Below are 22,191 nucleotides of genomic sequence, written 5' to 3'. Positions count from 1 at the left end.
ACTCCCAGCATGCCTTGACATGTTGGACTATTTTTCACCATTGCCAAATCCTTTCAACAGGGTCGTTCCTACCCACCAGCAATGGTGCCAAGGCGGACCTGGCGTGCTTTGTCATTGTGCCATGGTTCATCTCCGACATTTCGGCAATAATGAATGTGCATTAGCCACTTACCGATCCTTTAATATATGCAAACATGGATTTATGCATTCGGAAGCCACAATCCTGGACATATCCTACACCGTACCCAGCCGCTCTGTAGTCTGGATTCGGCCATAAATGGCAAAAACCAAAAAAGCAGCAAATTGTCGGTCACCTGATGCCGTTTGGGTTATCGCCCGGACATCGACATCCCCAAATGGAGCAATAAGCTCATTCCTGCTCCCTTCAGATCTGCTATTCACACAACGCCCCGCCTCTTTGGAACATATCCATACGTTTTGCATATTTTTCAAACTTTTTTTTAGACTTCGAAAAGTTATTTTTTTAAATTTTTTGGGGGGGTTGAGAGAATTTAGTGTGCAGCAGTCCTGTGTGGACGGGCTCTTATTCCCATCTTCTGCGGGTATGCCATAAAAGGCCGATCGTTGCGGGTCCCGGCTATCCCCTGGGATGTTCACTTCCATCGGCCTCGAGAACGGGGACCCGTCAGCGGAAAGGTGGCCATAAAGGAAAGTGACGCACATGGGCAGCCAGTCCTTTTTTTTTTTTTGGTTTCCCCCATCGTACTCCAGATCCCAGCAGTGAGTCTGATTCACTAATTAAAGTTATTTATAAAATTTGTTAATTGCGTTTTCGTTTTTTTCTTTACTATTTTTAGAGAACCACTTTAACAAATGTTTCCAAATACATGGTGCATATTCCTCCAAGTTTATTTTCTATTCCAAGTCCATTTTTTGTATGATACAGCCTTAATATTTGGGATGTTTGTGTCATTACACAGTGAAGCATGTTCATATCCCCCCTCTCCCTCCCAGACATACAGTGCTCTTACGTGTACACTAATGTTTTACAGAAATATAGAATCTATTTGTTATAATGAATACTCTGTGGACCAATATTGTTATTATTGTTATTAAATATGTATATACAATTCCTATATGATATGTTCATCCTACTGACGTACAGCTGTCTCCTGCTGGAATTTTAACCATAACCACTATTGAAAAAAAAAATATATATATATATAGCAAGATGTCTCATCGCTGGGATTTGCAAGGGTCAGTCACGTCGCTGTCGCAACTGCGGCGTCCTGACAATTGGCAAGATTCCTGGGATAGACACTAGCTTCTTTTAAACGACTCCTTTTGTGTATTGTTTTGTTTTTTTCTATATTTTATTGTCGCTCGATGTTGTAATTATGGACATAAAATGTAAGTACTTAATAAAGTATAAATTGCTACAGAGTGACTGCTTTACTGAGGTTTGATTAGTGGGAAAAATAGGAGCTGGGGGAACGATCACACAACATATTAAGTTGGTTCTTTTTGTGGGTATAGCCAATTAACAAACATAGATGTAAAATGGGCTGAGAACATCCCGTAGAACTCTGATCCGATAACTGTGCATAGACCTGCTTGATAACGTCCTTGTACCCGGACATTTTCACCAAAGAATACCGCACCCACAATCTTGGTGCCTTTCTGTGAATCAGCCATCACTATCACAATACATGGACATACATGCAGCACTATTGCACTCAATTGAATCTTCTTCCTCCCGCTTCCTTTTCCTCCTTCTCCCTCCCTCATCTTCCCTCTCTCCTCTTCCTTGCCTCCCTCCCTTACTCATCCCTCACTCCCTCTCTCCCTACTCATCCTTCCTTCTTCCTCCCTCCCTGCTCCTCCCTCCTGCTTCCTCTTCTAAGTCCTCCTCTTTCTCCCCCTTTCTCTTCCCTCCTCTTTCTCCTACCTCTTTCTGCTCCCTCCCTTCTCATAACTCCCTACTCCTCTTACTCCTCCTTTCTCATTCTTTCTGCTCCCTCCTCCCTGTCTTCTCATACCTCCCTCTTCTAACTTTCTCTTTACCCTCCCTCCTCCCTCACTTCTTATACCTCCATCTTCTAGCTCCTCTTTCTCCTCCCTCCTTTCTCATACCTCCCTACTCCTCCTATTAGTCCTCCTCTTTCTCATCCTTCCTCTTTCTCCTCCCTCCTCCTTCTCTTCTCATACCTCCCTCTTCTAACTCTTTCTATTTACCCTGCCTCATCCTCCCTCTCTTCTCATACCTCCCTCCTCCTACCTCTTCTAACTCCTCCTCTTTCTCCTCCCTCCCTTCTCCCTCCCTCCTCCCTCTTCTAACGCTTCCTCTTTCTACTCCCTCTTTCTCTTCTCATACCTCCCTCTATCTCTTTCTCCTCCTTCCTCCTCCCTCTTCTAACTCTTCCTCTTTCTCCTCCCTCTCTTCTCATACCTCCCTCCTCCTCCCTTTTCTAACTCTTCCTCTTTCTCCTCCCTCTCTTCTCATACCTCCCTCCTCCTCCTCCTCCCTCTTTTAACTCTTCCTCTTACTCCTCCCTCTCTTCTCATACCTCCCTCCTCCTCCCCCTTCTAACTCCTCCTCATTCTCCTCCCTCCTCTTCCTTCCTTCTCCTCATCATCCTCCTTATGCTGGCGAGTAGGACTGGCGCACAGTCTGCGGCTCTGGAAGATATCTGTAAATGTCATATCACCAATCCCAGTCACCTCCTGTTACGGAAATAAGTGGAGCGGGATTACCCCTTTATGTCCACTGGGCAAAAAATCGGCAACAGATCCTTCTGTTCCCCATCAGACAAGAGCGCCCAGACACAGACTGTGAGCCAAGCCTTTCATTATCGACAGACTATAGTGTGTGTATGGGGACTGTAACTTTTAAACTTTTATCCTATCAATAGGATAAGCGAGAACTTACTGATTACAGGAGTCCAACCACCGGGACCCCAACAATACCGAGATCGAGTGTCTGTAGAACCTTTCTGAAGAGAGACCCCTCTGCTTCATTATTCTCTGTCTGCGGGAGACCGCCTTAGTGAATGAATGGAGCGGCGGTGCGCATGCTCGACCTCCATTCACACAGCCCCAGTATCGGGATCTCTGCCTACTTTCAGAAACAGCGCCACCCCTGTTCATAGGATGTATCTGGTATTGCAGCTCAGTTCTCGGGAGTTTATTAGCGAAGCATAATATCGCTCATTATTAATTCAGTTAGTGAGATGCTATGAAGAGGTTAAATAAGTAGAGGTCATGTAAAAATGTATCATGTTTTACAGAAAGCTATTAATCTCTCAAGGAGATCTATTGCATGTTTTCAGCTTTTTTTTATGACCTTGTACTAAAACTTCCAAGGGCTTTTGACAGCGTCCTCGAGTATTCGGATACCATCAATGTGCCGTACGGTATCCACGTGATGACAAAGACCAAGAGTTTCCTGAATTTCCTGTACATATTGACATATTGAAGAGTGATATTCCAGCCCTTGGAATTTTTAGATAACAGATTTGTTGGAAAGAGGTGACTGCATCTTCTCCCATCATCATCTGAATTAGGTGTTTGCAGAAATCCATGAATTCATAGCGGATTTCATTGCATTGCATTTTTTGCATTGCACAAGATAAAATTCACCGGCTGCAGATTTCACCTTTTTCCTGCAACTTATGGATGAGATTTCGAAAAAATTTCTTCCAAAATTCTAGTCCTATCTATCATAAAGAGCGGCTTTCTGTTTCCTACACGATTACAGTGAATCTGCACGTTCAGACAACTTTTGGAGTTTGGAAAAGTCACTTTTTTTTGGCCAATCCATATTCGGGCTCATCTTTCAAAAACCTGTAAAATTTTTGAAGGTAAGTGGAGAAGATCGGCAAACTCCATTAAGGGTTTGTATGAAGCTCTTAAGTTATCTATCAATAGAAATGGCGATAACGTGCTGGTCTCTGGGGGTCTAATCCTGTGGAGTGCTGTCTGAATGGATCAGCGGTCGAGCATGTGCACCACCGCTCCATTAACGGTCTTTTCAATAAAATATATGGCAAACGTCACCTACGGGACCCTCGTACATCACTATTTACTTCTCAGGTTATTGATCTGTGCTTTGATGCTCGTAAAAAGTAATTCCAAGCCGCGCACAAAAACAAGGACTTCTCAGAATTTTCCTTTTCTTTGTATTCTGGAACTTCTAATATTTGATGTTAAATTTACAATAGTTTTTTTTTCCCTTTTCCAGCGGATCCTGACATCTTTCTTCACTTTGTCACTTTTGCAAACACAACCTGAATTTACCTAAGGTCCGCATCATGATGGTGTTACGTGCTACACCTGACTTTCCAGGATGTCGGCAATGTAACAGTGTCATTTACTCTTCTGTAACCTCCCTGCGGCTCAGCAAACAACCTCCATTTGGATTATGCCCTGACAGCCATAGGTTGGGGGTTGCAAAAAAAGAAAAAAAATGAAAATTTGCAGCCAAATAATTATCTATACGACCTATGAAAAACTACTGCTTGTTGCTCGTAAATTCTGTAAGCGGCTGACGTCAGGATGACTCCCAGAGAAAACCAGAGATTGCGCTGTAATTATTATTTATCTCCTACGTGGCATGCCAAAAAGAACTTTGGGTGTTATTTTAGAGAACAGTCCTCCCCTTGGCAATAAAAGGTCACTACAGTCTAACCCCTAGGTACGGATTGAATAATGTCAGTGTGTGTTTATAAAGAAAAAACGAAAAATAACACAAAGTTGTAAATGTATTCTTACATTTCCAGGAGGCATGAGAGAGGAACAGCACAACTCAATTCTTAGTAAAGATCTTGATTAGTTATTTTTGGTGAATACGAGCATTTACTAAAAAAGACAGGTCAGGAGAGGTGACGAATCTTTAAAGGACATATAAATAATTCTGTGTTTACGTAAATGAACATAAACAGTAGAAAATGCAATTATTCCTCCCAAATGATCCTATTGCAAGCAGATAAGTTTTCTCCTGCATTTTAGAGAAAATATATCTTGGAGATCCAGCCGGGGATGTGACTAGGTCTAAATTGTCCCTGCCGGCTCTTCCCAGCACTGCTGCAGGTGATTAACAGGTCCCTCCTTATGCGAGGGAGACAGCTGTCAATCACCTAGAGCAGTGCTGGGAAGAGCCGGCCAGAGATTGTGCCAGGCTAGTCTACTCGCCAGCTATAGTCCCCGGCCGGCTCTTCCCAGCACTGCTGCAGGTGATTAACAGGTCTCTCCCTATGTGCAAGTGAGGGAAATCTTCTCAATCACCTAGAGCAGTGCTGGGAAGAGTCGGCCAGAGACTCTGCCAGGTTAGTCTGCTCACCAGCTATAGTCCCCGGTCAGCTCTTCTCAACACTAATGCAGGTGATTGATAGGTCTCTCCCTATGTACACGTGATGGAGAGACCTGTCAATCACGTAGTGCTGGGAATAGCCGGCCTAGGACTGTGCCAGGCTAGTCTACTCACGGGCTGTGGTCCCTGGCCGGATCTGTAAAGTAGATTTTCTATGGATCCTCCGGAGTGTTTCCAAGAACAATATACCTGACTCCAGGCTCTGCTGAGTCAAGCTACCTGTGGGTTTGAGCAGCATGAATTGACTCACAGGCTTGTGCACACGTTGCAGACTTGGTGCCCCATTTTTGCCATGCAGATTTGCTAGCAAAACCTGAAACAATCCTAATGCCATCAAACTTAATGAGAAACCTGAAGTCTCACTTGCAGAAAATAATCTGCTGCCTGTTAATTGTGTTTTTTTGCCTGTGTTTTTCACCCTCGACTTTGCTCAAATCAGTCAAAAACGTGGCAAAAAAATGCACATTTTTGCAGCTGTGTTTCTACTGCCAAGAGATGCAGAAATTTCTGCATCCATTTACCCAACGAGTGCACATATATTGAATCCATGAAATCCGAGCTCTTTCTGATGGGGGGTCTGTAACTCTTTTTTTCTGAGTTCTTCTCGGCTGATTTATGAGCACAGACCACATCAGAGGTGAATGTACAAAGAACCTGTAAGGGAAAATGCTGCAGAAGTTTTCATGAAACCCAAATGGAAAAAAAAAAATGTTTTTTTAGCTGAAGATATTTGCATTTTTTAAGCATTTCGCTTTTAGTTTCCCTTATTTTTTACAAAATTGGTCCTGCCCCCCCCCCTCCCCCGCCTTATACAGTGGATTCCATGTGGATCCAGGACTGATAGATCTGATGCTGGACGACCACGATTCCTGTTCTCCGCTTCTTCCTCCTGGGACCTTGACTTTAGAAGTACAAACCGCTGACTTTGCGAGAAATCCTGTAGCACTGAGCTCGGATGAAACGGAGATTCTTGTTTATGCCGGCGGCGAATTGTGACATAGAAATCCATTTCCCCATTTTGCTTCATCACGATGTAGTTAAATTCATGTTCTCATCCTGAGAGAGAGGACGTTACACTCAGCGCCAGCATTCACTGATACCATATTGGGACCCTTACAAAGGTTTTGCTTTTTATTGTATTATCTGGGGAGGGGGGGGTGCAGTGACCAAAAACCATTAATTATGGCATTTAATTTTTTTTTTACACATACAGTATTATTCATTGTATGTTCTGAAATTGATCTTTTATGGATGCAGTAATGACAATTATTTTCAATTTTTGAATTGGAGACGGATGATTCAAAGTTTTCCATATTGTTTAATATTTTGTTTAATATTTGTGATTACATTTTGAATACGAAACAGAGACTGGTAGCAGCATCTCAATAGTTATACAGCAGCAATTGGAGTTGGCTCTGGTTGCTGCTGGTCCAGGCCAGTGTCGGATGAATAACGTAACTGGCAGCCATTGTGTATGATGCGGGCGCCGCTCCTGCACACACCTGCACTCTATGAAGAAGGTCGATAGTAGACTCAGCCCCTGCAAGACTGGGAAATGCCAAATAATCCAATCAGGCCGTTGTCACATCGGCTCGCAACACTTTTATAAGTATCAATGTTCCAAGGATGACGATAGTGTTAACATCTATAGTGGAGCAGAGAGTCATCAGCTCCCTGCTCCGCTGTTTGCTCAGGCTTACAAGAGGCTGGCGCCACACTGGGGACATCAGGTGGCGGGGTTACAGGTTACATCACTTTATCACCCCAAACGGGCTGTAGAGGAGGAGCAGGGGAGGCTAGTATTAGATTTTGTTCTTTAAGAGGGACTTTATATATAAAATTTAGAAATGTTGCAATTTATTCAATGTCCACTAAACCTAATATCAGACTCATACTTCCTGTTCTATTCAGAAGACTTTCCATGCTTCATCATAGGCAGGATAACAATGGTAGGTAGTAATAATAATTTTATTTCTATAGCACCAACATATTCCGCAGCACTTTACATGGGACTTGTACAGACAATAAAAGACATTACGGAATAACAATAATCACATAAAACAGATACCAAGAGGAGTGAGGTTACCAACCAGAATGTGTAAAGTACAGACACAGAGGGCTATGCAATGCATAAAGTGTGTATCCTGGTTATGAAGAAAATTTTGAATGGGCAACACAGCGATAGTTAGATAAATGTGTTGAAGTGGCAGGCCAGTCTGAAGAAATGTGTTTTTAGGGCACGGTATCACACACACATTTTTTAAAATAATTTTTCCAATTGTTTCACATTATTTTTTGCACCATTTGCCTTCTAGAGCCTCTGTGCTGCACTGTCTATTGCTAGCTGAAGAATGAGTCAACTGAGAATCCACCAGTGAGCTCATTTTGACAATCGAGTTTGTAACTTATCTGTTTTGTTTTTTTGTAGCCCGTCTCAGCTGATTTATGGCCAAAGATCACATGAAAGTTGAAAGTGGGTGAAAACAAGCAAACAAGCACAATAACAGACGCGGATTCTTTCCTGTAAGAGCAGTGAGACTATGGAACTCTCTGCCGTATGATGTTGTAATGAGGGATTCATTACTTAAATTTAGGAGGGGACTGGATGCCTTTCTTGAAAAGTATAATATTACAGGGTATATACACTAGATTCCTTGATAGGATGTTGATCCAGGGAACTAGTCTGACTGCCGTATGTGGGGTCGGGAAGGAATTTTTTCCCCCAATGTGGAGCTTACTCTTACCACATGGTTTTTTTTGCCTTCCTCTGGATCAACATGTTAGGGCATGTTAGGTTTGGCTATGGGTTGAACTAGATGGACTTAAAGTCTTCCTTCAACCTTAATAACTATGTTACTATGTTACTATGTTACAAAGAGCATGTAAAAGCCAAACAAAATTTGCAAAATTTTGCAAAATTTTTAATAAAACCCAATTGCAAAAATACTTTTTGGCTCCAAATACATGGATTTAAGAAGGAAAAAAAAAAATCTTCCCTCTCACAACAGTTTGCCGATGAGTTTGGCTGCATTCAGCTTTGGGACAAAAACAGGAAATGAATGTCACACACTTTTCTGTCATCTTTGTAATTGTCTGAAGGGTAGAGCATCTCATGACCAGGTCACGTACCCAACCGAATACAGCATTACTGGAGAAACTTCTCTGATTCTGCTGACTCCGTGATGACATAACTGATTTAAAGGGCTGATCCAATATGGAAGACCGCTTCTCGGGTGAGTAGGATTACTTGGGTACAGACTTTGCTGATTCGGAATGTGAATAGTAACGTTTTTATTTCTTGACAGCAAATAAATCTAAAATAAATGTGGAGGGGGTATGTGCGCACAGGTTTTTTTTCTTTTTTTTAGAAAGTTTCAGAGCAAAAACTGATCAGAAACTCTCCAAATCCTCTTCAAAAACTTAGAGGTTCTGCTCTGAAAACTTTGCAAAAATATTCCGTGTGCACATAAGCTGAGATTGAAACACTAAGTACTGTATATTGGAAAGTTGGAAAAGTTTCCTACCGAGAATAAATCTTTAGACAAACTGGAGGATCGAGACTCGGACTGGCCCTAAGGGAGGACCGGTGAATCCCCTGGTGGGCCCCCCCATAGTCCTAAATGAGCATTCATTGGCACAGTTCACTTTTTGCAACATGTACAAGAATCATGTCATTCATTAATCATTTACCCAGATTATTATTGTATAGAAGCATAGGAAAACTTGTGAAAAAGGGTCAGAAAATATACCATATAACTGAACAGTGAGCCCCTCAGAAGCAATGTAACTGGTGGGCCAGTCCGACACTGGGAAGATCCCTTTTACCGCCTCCCATTTCAGACAAAAAAAAATTGTAATTTTTTTTTGTTTTTGTTTTTTCCTCCTCAGTTTCCAAAATAATTTTTTGCAAGTTTTTCTTTTGAATGACGCTATTCGTATTCAGTACTATATATTGTACTGAAAAATTTGGGAAAGAAAAATCCAATGGAGGTGAAAAAATGTCAATTTCTTAATTTTTTATTTATTTTTTTTTATTTTTTTTTTAAACTGTGCTCATTGTAAGTTAAAATATCCCGGCAATGTGATTCTTTAGAGATAACAAACTCACTGTTTTTATTTTTTTAGTGGCTTAAAAGAATTTTGAACTTTGTAAAAAGAAAAGAAAATTCTTTGCGTCTCCACATTCCGAGAGCAATAACTTTTTATTTTTTTTAATCATTTTGTTGATGGAGAAGTGTCAGGATTTGTTTCTTATGTGCCCAGCTGTAGTTTTTCATGGTACTATGTTATGATGCAGATTACACCTTGGTTGCTTTTTAATCCAGTTTTTGATGGAGATGCTCGGGCATAAAATGCAACCTTGACATTTACAATCTGTCCTTTACAATGTTGACTTAATGGAATAAATACATTTTCACCTTTTGCACTTTCATGGACGTGACAATGCTGGTGGCGACAGGGGTCTTCAGCTGGTCCTTAGCTCGTCACAGCCATTGTCAGTGGCATTAGAGGGTTAAACATCAATGATTAAAGTTAGCTCTGCTCACTGCTGTTAGAAACAGATGCTGGCAGTAAACCACAGCCGTCACCTGCCCCCGGGAGCAGCAGCAGACTCAGCTCCTGAGCCCACTGTATGTCATATAAGGGCCCGTGCAAGCCGGGGAACAGACGACCCCAGCACCTACTTCAGCTGGATGTGTGTCAGAGGACGTACATTCAGTTGTATTGCGGCACAGGTCTCTGCACTGCAATTAATGCCAACAGCCAATCAGAGGCCAGCAGTTGACATCGTCAGAAATGTAGCATGGCAGTCACATCATGAGCTGCCGGTGTTGGCTACAGAAAAGGGCACCACATGGTGTAGGAGCAGAGGAATTTAAGAAGAATGCTGCTACCATAACCGGCTAATTGTTGGGAGAAGCTTCTAACAAAAAGTGTTTCCCCTGATCAGAGAAAGTCTACACCGCAATAAGTGTTGGCCGACCTGAAAATCAAAGTGTTGCATAGTTGCATCGCATCTAAGAATTGCTGGCGTAGTCGTGTTGCAAAAAATCCACAACTGTTGATTTTTTTTTGGTTGCAAGTCGCGCAGACTTTGAGGTTGTTGCGTGTAACTTGCATGTGGCAGCATGAAATGGATCACTCATCGGGAAGTCACACGGATGTGTTTGGTTCTGAGACTTACCGATGCACAACCCACTGGCAGACACAGACAGAAAAGGGCCCCTGTGCAAGAACAATATATGGGCCCCTTGTAGCCCCAGAGCTCCTAAAAATGCTAAATTGCACCTGCATTGGAGGTAGAAATGGGCTCCGTCCCTTCTTGGGCCCCTGTCCGGCCGCACAGGTTGAATCAATGATTTGTCCTCCTCTGGCACAAACAGTGAATCCCTCGCCCAACTCTTGCACCCTCTCCGCAGACCAGGAGCAGCAACGGTTAAATTACGAAACCAGCTGAAAAAAATCCAAAATGTAATAAAAAGAGAAAATAAAACTTCGAATTTACAAAGATTACAAGAAACAAAAAAAAACGGATATGTAAAATCAATTGTACCATTAGAGAGCCGGCGGCGAGGAGACCAATGGCGGAGATCTACTCATTCTGGGCATCAGCAGACATTCCTGCACTGCAGAACGGACGGAGCGATGAAAAAAGAATGATCACAAAAGTCGTTATTCTTGATAAGAGACGAAGATCGATGCCGTAAAAGCAAATACGGTTTTATAGACGTCATTCCTGAACTTCCTTCTACGTTGTTGCAGATTAGAAAGAGACTGAATCGTTAGTCCCATCCCTGTGTATACTGGGCGAAGGAAATAAAGAGCAACTGATTGTATTAGTGCAGGTAATAAATGACATCACATACAAGGAACACAATGGAGGATTTCATATTCGGGAAATTTACTGAGCATTGGTAGTAGGTCGTGATGCCCAGGAGGCCGTGTTTACATTTATATCTTATCCCTTCCTGGAATGTTTTATTATGTGTTCTGCCCATATTGAATTTATTGACATTTTCTATAATCTAATGTGACTGTAAGAGTCTGGTTGTAGATGGTGAAATCATTTTACTTTCTTTTATTCTGTGCATTATAATCATACTGTGCTTTGTTCAAAATGGCAAAGTAAAGGCAGCATGAAACTAGGAGTAGGCACTGTCTGTGATAAAGACAAGGAAGGGTGCGATCCAGCTCACCCGACTGAAGTTGACAGCAATCCTCGGTCCGGATTAAAAAAAAAACATTCCTGCTCGTTGGCGGCAGATGAAGTAACTACAGTGAGAATCCTTTGTTTTTTAATGCAAAATGTGCAAAATAACATTCCCAGTATTGGAAAAAATGAGCTTTTTCCCACGTGTTTCGGACCAAGTCATAGTCCTTACCAATGGATCATTCAAAAAGGTTTGATCCTCCAATGGGAAGGATGAAGGATCCTGTTTGAGTGATCCATGAGTAAAGACTATGACTTAGTCCGAAACGCGTCGGAAAAAGCTCATATATATTTTTTCCATTACTTGGAAGATCCTTTTTGATCTGAAATTGCAATAAAGTTTTTGCCCATTTTTCTATCCAAGTAACCGCTGGATTCTGCCTATAGTCTACGTTGAAAGTGCTTTGTGCCGGATTATTGAAGTGCCCATAGTACAAGAGGCATCTACAAATATACATGTTAGTTCTGTGGGTACAACCACATCGGCGCGGGGTTAGAGCCTTGCGCCTTCCATCCGCTCACCCTCCAAACTGGACAGTTGCACCATTACGGTCTTCAAGGGAGGCGACCGCGCAGCATAGCGGCAAAGGTAGGAAAGGATTATGTGCAAAGAAAAGGCAAGGAAACGGGACTGAAAATAAGGACAACGAAGCGACTCCATTTGTGCGACGTCCTCCTAGGAAAACACTCAACAAGAAATTCCTGTTTGACTCACGGCCGCCATGCCGGGCACTGTCACTTATAGGGATTCTCAGCATGGCACTTGGCCAGTCTATACCGTCACTTCCCCATTTATCCAGTTCTGGGTGATGACTCACATCCTATATGGGAGGTTAAGATAGGGCAACGCTAACACAGGCAGGGAATGTGCTGCTATCCAGGCCAAAGTGTAATGTAAGCCGTCCCTCCACCCAGATCCCTTCCCTAAGGTGTGTGACAGGTACACAGAACAGCGAGGCGCCATATAACACGGGCCGTCCATGTTACAGGGCTACAATGCTTGTGTCTTGTGCACTACAAGTTTCAGCATGTCCTGCTAAATACAAGCTTGCATACAGCAACAACCTCTAATTTGACGTTTGATAAACTAAGGAAAAAGTGGCGGTCCCCAACCTTTCGGGGGGATTTCTGTTCTGTAATCTATGGAGATGATTTTTGCAGAATAAAAAAACTGCATTCAAGTGTCGGTCACATGATGGCGCTGTTGCATTCCTTTTTTTAAGGGGTTGGTGGGACCCCTGCTAACAGTGTAAAAGGCAGGTGCCACTGGTGGTCTTTTATAGTCCTGAAATAAATGAGTTATGGATCCCACCAAGTAACCTAATACAGTATAGACGGATGTCCATTGCTTCACGAGATGATTTGTTCTTGGAAGGGATTTCCAAGATTACAAAAATAGCGCCATCCCTGTCTGCAGGTTGTGTGTAGTACTGCTGCTGTGCTACCAGAGAAGTCACATGTAATACTACCATTCGGTGCCGATTGGGATAAACCCCACAGATTCTTGTATCCGTGCCACTGATACCAGCGCGGTCCTGTAATAGGAGCCACCGGGGTAACAAGTCCATACATGACATTTCTTCCTCCTAAATCTTCCCCCATTACCTGTGAGTGATATTATTGAGAAGTGTATGGAAGTCAAGCAACTCAGCCATGAAGTGGAGACCCCGTAATGTTACAGAGCGGGTGGCAGAACAGTTACCAACACTCTGCTGACCCCATAACTGCAGAGTCCAGACCTCCTCTGGTATAACATCAGCAGAAAACATTGTGCCCCCGCCAGGAGCTTCATGGCTGAGCAGCTGCATGCAGCCTTACATCACCAAGCACAATGCCGAGCGTCGGATGGAGTGGTGTAAAGCCTCCACCACTGGACACTGGAGGAAACGTGTTCTGTACAGTGACGGATCACACTTCTCTATCTAGTGGAGGAGTCTGGGTTTGGTAATTCCAGGAGAACGTTACCCCCCTGACCGCATTGTGGCCGCTGTACAGATGGTGGAGGATAATGCTATGAGCTTGCTCCTTACGGTTTAGCCTCAGCATTTCCAGTAAAATCTTAATACTTCAGCACCAGACATTGAGGACAATTGTAGCTTCCAGGTTTGTGGGAACAGTTTGAGGAAGGCTCTTTTCTGTTCCCCATGATTGCGCCCAGTGTTTAAGGTCCATAAAGACATGGTTGGGGAGTTTGGAGGAAGAATATGGCCGGCTGCACAGAGCCCGGACCTCCGCCCCATCCAACACTGACCGGTATAATGGCGATTGTGAGCCCGGCCTCCCCCCAACATCAGGGTCTGACCTCACAAATGTTCTGAAGAGGCAAAAATTCCCATAGACCCCTCTAAAATCTTGTAGAACCCTTCCCCGAATAGCGGGAGCCGTTCTATCTGCAGCGGGGCCGACTCCATACTAATGTCTATGGATGGACGATGGGAGGTCAGAAGCTCCTGTGGTGTAATGTGGGGGGCACATACTTTGTCCATGCGCTGCACATGCAGCGCCCCAGAGTCCTGGTCGTTGCAGTAACGTCGCTCTGCCGCTAAGGGGAGTGATGGTACGTCTGATTGCACTAAAGGAGTTCACCTGACCAGGTAACACCTCACTACACTTCACACTCCGGCCACCAGGGGGGGGGGGTTCTATCTAGTAGGCCACTCCTCACACTCTGGTAAAACTGGGGGTTGGACAGGAAGACAGGGAGAAGTAACTGGGAAGAGCTAGTGAGAGGACCTGTCAGGGATGGGATCCTGGCAGAGTCCTAAGAAAGGACAAAAAGCGAGGTTTATTGTGCTGAGTGAGAAAAGCAGGAATACAGCAAAGAGGCAATAGGACCAGAAGGAGTTGTGCTGTAAGACTGAGGCAACATCCTTCTGAGGCGCAAACAGTCGGTGGCCGGAACGCAGAGAAAGTAAGAGACTTTAAGTATTACTTCAAACCACGGCAGGACAGCCAATTATAGGTTGGCTGCCTCACTTAAACACCTAAGCAGACAACGGAGGCAGCTGTGGGAGAGGGGCGACTCTAGAGTCCCGGAAGAACTCCAGGCCTACCCCGTCATACGGGTGCGTCCTAGCCATATCATCTGGGGGACGGAGAGAACGAAGATCAGAGACAGACAGAATAAGTTGTGAGGACTATCCCGGGGTGCTCAGCAGGGAAGGACTACAACACACAGGCGCTAGAAGGTAGACGCTGATTCCCACCTGTTAAAGGGGACTCCTGATGTGCCTTCGGACCAGCCGGTCTCAGACAGCCCGGTTAACAGTGCCCTGGATTGGACACCTCGAGACCTTCAGTAAAGAGGTAAAGAGACTGCAACCTGGTGTCCTCGTTATTTACTGTGACCTGCACCGCACTACCACCACCATCCACACCCTTTCATTGGGCGCCCCTCAGCAGGGTCACGGACCGGGTCTAGCCACCGTGACAACCCCAGAGCAGAGACTCACAGGCCCGGTACCGGGTACCCCTCAGCCCTGCGGCAGTGGGGGCGCTACAACTTGGCGTCACGAACAGGATCTACTTAAGCCTGAAGAATCAGGTCATGTGTGCCTTGGAACTGTGATTTATTGTGCTTGGACTGTGACTTATTGCAAAGACTGTGCATTACTATTGCCGCCAAGAGTTCCCGCCACAATTCGCCATCGCCGCGCACGGAGGGAGGAGCCCTAGCTTCGTGGGCGGAACTGGTCAAAAGAAGCGCGGAACGAGAAAATGCGGCAAAGCGCCAACCCCGGAAGAGGAACCCCGACCTCCAGCAGGTTAGTGGAGGAAGGGCCAGCCATGTCCGAGTCGGGAGGAGCGGAGGCGGCGGTCGCAGCCGTGGACACGGGGGCAGCTCCGGTCCCCACAGCGGACGTAGCCGCGGCCCTAATACCACCACCGAGTGCCGCAGAACCTGCTGCCCCCATCAGCCAGTCGGACACTGCTGCTACCACAAAGGCCATAATGCCCTTCTCTAATGCCGTACCTGCCCGGAGCGGCCTGGCTCCCACGATACTCCGGGGAGTCGCATACGTTCACTGACTTTAAAGAAGGGATCTGCAGCCTGCTTGAGTTCTATCCCCTGACAGAGCCTCAGAAGGTTCATATGATAATCGGCCAACTCTTTGGGGCGGCTTTGAGAGAAGTGAAGTCCTGTCCCGCCGCGGATAAGGGAACTGCACAGCAGGTTTTTGCAAAGCTTAAAGCCACCTTCGATACCCGTACTGCTACAGAAATTAAAATGACTTTCTATGGATGCAAACAGAGGCCGCAGGATAGCTTAAGGGACTATGCCCTAAATCTCCAGGAGGCGCTGCGGGCCATTAAGCAGAGTGACCCCGGCAGCATGCAGGATGAGGATAAACTCCTGAAAGAGCGGTTCATTGAGGGGCTCCTGTGCAGTCACCAAAGGAGCCAATTACACTTCCTGACCATGCAGAATCCAGACTTGACTTTTGCGCAATTCAAGGATAAAGCTATCCAGGCGCTGCAGGAGCGACAACCCAGCCGCACAATACCACCCAGGCGTCCCGCTCTCACATACCACCAGGAGGTGGCGTCAGATGCCCCAGTCGCCACCGAGGCCGATGCCCAGAGCCTAGAGGACAACTCCCCTGCAGGACTCCGCCTCCAGATGCAGGAGCTGACCAAGAGCGTTGCTGCCCTGGCCCGGACGGTGCAGTCCCTACAGGAGGCCCCCAAGGAGAAGATCCAGCTGGCCTCCAGACCAGAGGATGTCCCTTGGATACGACGGAGGAGGACTCCGCCGACCAGAGGCCGGGACAACGATCGCTTCCATCAGGACGGACGACCCATCTGCCGCCGCTGTCATCAGGTGGGCCACCTTGCAAGGTACGGTCCTTTAAACGAGCAACCCCTGGGGCAAAGGGCCAACCCCCAGGAGTAGGACGATCAGGCCCGCAACATTGGAGAGCCAAATACGTTGGAGGGCGACCAGTTCTTCCTGTAGTGGTTGACGGTATCCCCATGAACGCTTTGCTGGACACCGGTTCTCAGGTGACGACTATGCCTTACGTGCTTTATAAACGGTATTGGGAGGACACCGATATTACTCGTGGCCCCGATGACGATTTCACCATAATAGCCAGTAATGGTCAGCCATTGCCACAAGTGGGGTATAAAGAGGCCACCATCAAGGTGGGGCGGGTGGAATTGAAAGCCCAGGGGATTGTAATTGTTGATATTGACCGCCGAGAATGTAATCCCATGATGACTATTGGTACTAATGTTATAGAAAATTGTCTTGCAGAAGTTATTGTTCTGTTGCAACAGGTAGCAGAAACCGCTGGCCACAGTGAACAACGCGCCCTGCAAAAAGAAATCAGAGCTCTGATGCAAAGACAGCAGGTAGAGCTGACTGGTGGTGAGATTGGTCGTGTCACTGTGAGTGATTCAAACCCCATTGCGATACCCCCCAGGAGTGAGATGTTAATATGGTGTCGGGCAGCCATAGGCCTCAGGGGAAAGGACTACCAGGCCCTGGTAGAACCCGTCTATTCAGACAATAGACCTACGCTCCTAACAGCCAGGGGGGTGGTCGACGTTCGCCAGGGGAGGGTGCCAGTACGTGTCCTTAATTGCGGGGAGGAAGAGGTCCATCTCACCAAGCATGCCACGCTCGCCAAACTGTTCACCGTCAATAATAGTGTGATACAGACACCTGGACCCTTGGCCCCATCTAATCTGGCGGGGGACAACGGTTCTGCAGGTCCCTCGAAAGATTGGTGTCGGGAATTGTATGTGGGCACTGACTCCACCCCATCCCATCAGAAACAGGGGGCCTACAGGGTGGTTCACGAGTACGAGCGGGTATTTAGCAAACACCCATTAGTTTTTGGTCAGGTGAAAGGGATCCAACACCATATCCCCACGGGAGATCACCGGCCCATAAAAGAGAGATACCGCCCTGTACCCCCAGCTCATTACCAGTGCGCTAAGGACATGTTGCGAGAAATGAAGGAGGCTGGGGTGGTGAGAGACAGTTGTAGCCCCTGGGCAGCTCCGTTAGTCCTTGTTAAAAAGAAAGATGGCACAATGAGGATGTGCGTTGATTACAGGCAGTTGAATCGCATTACACATAAGGACGCATACCCACTGCCCAGGATAGAGGAGTCTCTGGCTGCCCTAAAGTCTGCTAACTATTTCTCTACCTTAGATCTCACCAGTGGGTATTGGCAGGTTCCCGTGGCAGAGGTGGACAAAGAGAAGACGGCCTTCACGACACCGATAGGTCTCTGCGAGTTCAACTACATGCCCTTCGGATTGTGCAATGCCCCGGGGACGTTCCAGAGAATGATGGAGTGCTGTCTGGGGCACAAGAACTTCGAGACCGTACTGCTGTATTTGGATGATGTCATTGTCTTCTCTAAGACCTACGAAGACCATCTGAAACACCTGGCTGAGGTGTTTGAAGCCCTGTCCAACTTTGGCTTAAAGGTGAAACCGTCCAAATGTCATCTGCTGAAACCTAAAGTGCAGTACCTGGGCCATGTGGTGAGTGCTGAAGGAGTGGCCCCAGACCCCGACAAGGTCACGGTGATCCAGGACTGGCCGAAGCCCAGCAACCTCCACGAAGTCCGGTAGTTCCTCGGGCTGGTAGGCTACTACCGGAGGTTCATTAAGGACTTCACCAAGAAGGCAACGCCCTTGCAAGACCTGTTGGTGGGCCAATCAAAGAAGACCAAGGGGAAGAATACCCCATTTGATTGGAACGAGGGGCTGGAAGGATCCTTCACTTGCTTGAAGTCGGCACTGACGGGAGAAGAGGTACTGGCCTACCCTGAATACGACCAACCGTTTGTGCTGTACACGGATGCCAGCAATGTAGGATTGGGAGCCGTGCTGTCCCAGGTCCAGAAAGGCAAGGAGAGGGTAATCGCTTACGCCAGCAGGAAACTTCGTCCCACAGAAAGGAACCCTGACAACTACAGCTCCTTTAAGCTGGAATTCCTTGCCATCGTCTGGGCAGTGACAGAGAGGTTCAAACACTACCTGGCCTCAGCGAAATTCACCGTCTTCACGGATAACAATCCGCTAACGCATCTGGATACCGCCAAACTCGGGGCCTTGGAACAGCGGTGGATGGCCCGGCTGTCCAACTACGACTTCACCATCAAGTACCGGGCAGGACGCAAGAATGCAAATGCCGATGCCTTGTCTCGAATGCCCAATTTGCCAGAAACAGGGGAAGACCCGGAGGCACTTGAAGAGGTGGAGATGCCTGCATTCCATCGCCCCAAAGCCACTCAGAACTCCCATCATGTGAGGAACAGGCACAAGAACCAACCGGATGCCACGCTGAATCCCCTGCCCCATCACGGATGGGCGGAAACTCAGGATGGTGACCCCGCGGTCCGTCGGGTGAAAGAGCTCTTGACGCAGGCAGGGTTGCATCCCGGCCCGGATGATCTACAGGAGACCCAACAGCTGTGGAAGGGGAGAAGCAAACTGTTTATCCATGACGGCAAGCTGTGCCGGAGGAGCATCGACCCACGTACTCATGAATTGGTGTGGCAGATAGTGGTGCCAAGGCGAGATGCGCCCATTGTTCTGGGAGCCTACCATGATGGAGCCGGACACTTCGGATGGAGGAAGCTAGAGAGGCTACTCCGAGGGAGGTTCTATTGGATTGGCATGAAGAGAGCCATTGAGAAGTGGTGTCGGGAGTGCGGTCCATGTAGCCTACGCAGGAAGGACCGTGGTAGCCAACGGGCTCCCCTGCGGCCTATCATCACCAAACGGCCGCTCGAACTGGTCGCGCTGGATCATGTGAAGCTGACACCTAGCCGGTCAGGCTATACTTTCGTTCTTACCATCGTAGATCACTACTCCAGATTTTTGGTGGTCGTATCTGTCAAGGATCTAAAGCCAGGACTGCCGCCAAGGCCTTCCAGCAGTACTTTTGTAGGCCCCATGGCTACCCGGAGAAGGTACTGACCGATCAGGGACCAGCATTCGAAGCAGAAGTGTTCCAAGAGTTCTGCCAACTGTACGGGTGTAAGAAGATCAGAACCACACTGTACCATCCTCAAACCAATGGGATGTGCGAAAAGATGAACCAAGTGGTGATCGACTTATTGAAGACCTTGCCCGTAGAGGAACGGAACCTGTGGCCGACAAAGTTGCCTGGTGGATATATACAATCACATCCCAGTAAATTCTACCAACTGCACTCCAGCATACCTGATGCGAGGAATGTCTAGCCAGTTACCCGTTGATCTGGACATGGGGGTCCTAGTCCCCGAAGATACCTCGCCGGATGCAGATTGGGATGCAGAAAGGCAGCGAAGGTACCGCAAAGTACAGGAGTGCGTGGAAAGAAGTCTCGCCCAGGCTAGGCAGAAACAAGAAAGGGACTACAACCAGCACGCTCCTGCGATTCCCGTCACCTGGTGAGCAAGTACTCAAACGAAAGAGGAGACTACACAAGCTCGATGACCAATGGGAAGCGGAACCGTATACCATCCTGCCATCCGATTTCGACAACACGAAGGTCTGTCTCATCAGCAAGGACGGAGGGGAGACCTCAACGGCGATATCCAGGAATCACCTTAAGGTCTGCCCTGATAAGTTGAGAGAGAGGGAAACGGCTCCAGGAATCTCCCCACCTGTAGAAAAGGAGAAGATGATCCACACTGTCCTTGGTGACTTTCCCCAGTCCTGGACTCAGATAAATCAGGCCATCGTGGTACCTGTTCTAACGTTCCCCCAGCCGAACCCACCAGAAACAAGGGTGGTACCAGATCATCCGGCCCCGCAGCCTCAGCAAGCTCAGCAGATCCGACCTGAAGATGCCATGCCAACCGTTGAACCGGCAAGTCCTCCCTCTGCTATCGGCGAATCTGTCGTACCCACTGTTGGTAGCAGCAGCCCTGAGAGCTCTAGCCTGCCAGTGCTACCCAGACTCACTAGAAGTGTAGCCAGAAGACAGTGCACTACACCAGCGGTAGCAAGCATAGCGGGCCCTGCTAGGTCAATAGCGACCACTGCGCTGCGAAGGTCCACACGCAGCACTCAGAATCAAACTCCCCTCCGCTACAAAACGTGGAGGTATTAATGAGGGCTGCTATTTAGTTGAAAATGTTTGTGTGCATATTTTCTGTTACAGGTTTTAAAAAAAATGGACAACGGAGTAATGGACAGTGAATTGCTCCAAAAACTTCTAAAAGGGGACCCCTTTGTTTACCCGGGGTCCCCGCTGTTTCAACCACTGAACTGAGTCATAAACTGTGCATGACCTAACTTTTGCAACGTTCAAGAGTCCTCACCTTCCATAAAGGGAAGCACTGTTATGTTTAATTGTTTATGATGTTTCAAAATTTTGTGTGTTTCCTGTTAACATGTATTGTTGTTCTTATTTTCCCAGTCCGGGAGTACTGGATTTAACCGGGGGGGAGTGCAGCGCCCCAGAGTCCTGGTCGTTGCAGTAACGTCGCTCTGCCGCTAAGGGGAGTGATGGTACGTCTGATTGCACTAAAGGAGTTCACCTGACCAGGTAACACTCACACTACACTTCACACTCCGGCCACCAGGGGGAGTGGTTCTATCTAGTAGGCCACTCCTCACACTCTGGTAAAACTGGGGGTTGGACAGGAAGACAGGAAGAAGTAACTGGGAAGAGCTAGAGAGAGGACCTGTCAGGGATGGGATCCTGACAGATTCCTAAGAAAGGACAAGAAGCGAGGTTTATTGTGCTGAGTGAGAAAAGCAGGAATACAGCAAAGAGGCAATAGGACCAGAAGGAGTTGTGCTGTAAGACCGAGGCAACATCCTTCTGAGGCGCAAACAGTCGGTGGCCGGAACGCCGAAAAAGTAAGAGACTTTAAGTATTACTTCAAACCACGGCAGGGCAGCCAATTATAGGTTGGCTGTCTCACAAAAACACCTAAGCAGACAACGGAGGCAGCTGTGGGAGAGGGGCGACTCTAGAGTCCCGGAAGAACTCCAGGCCTACCCCGTCATACGGGTGCGTCCTAGCCATATCATCTGGGGGACGGAGAGAACGAAGATCAGAGACAGACAGAATAAGTTGTGAGGACTATCCCGGGGTGCTCAGCAGGGAAGGACTACAACACACAGGCGCTAGAAGGTAGACGCTGATTCCCACCTGTTAAAGGGGACTCCTGATGTGCCTTCGGACCGGCCGGTCTCAGACAGCCCGGTTAACAGTGCCCTGGATTGGACACCTCGAGACCTTCAGTAAAGAGGTAAAGAGACTGTAACCTGGTGTCCTCGTTATTTACTGTGACCAGCACTGCACCGCACTACCACCACCATCCACACCTTTCATTGGGCGCCCCTCAGCAGGGTCACGGACCGGGTCTAGCCACCGTGACAACCCCAGAGCAGAGACTCACAGGCCCGGTACCGGGTACCCCTCGGCCCTGCGGCAGTGGGGGCGCTACACACATACTAACATTAATACTCATTTTCTGTGTAGATTGCTCCAGTATTAGGAAAAAATATGCGTTTTACGTCTAACAATAACATAAAGGGCCACAATGGATGAATGAATTTACTGCAGACTTTTTCCCGCTCCTGATTTGGTATTTTTAGCATTAAACGCCCCGGACAGTTAACGTCCATCATTGTAAAATCGTCTTCAGCTCTGACAAAATATAGAAAGCAAGAGAGAAAAAAAAAA

This window comes from Ranitomeya variabilis, chromosome 8, assembly GCF_051348905.1.
Source record: "Ranitomeya variabilis isolate aRanVar5 chromosome 8, aRanVar5.hap1, whole genome shotgun sequence".
NCBI lineage: Eukaryota > Metazoa > Chordata > Amphibia > Anura > Dendrobatidae > Ranitomeya > Ranitomeya variabilis.
The sequence above is the reverse complement of the archived record's forward strand: the minus strand, read 5'-3'. Positions refer to the sequence as shown.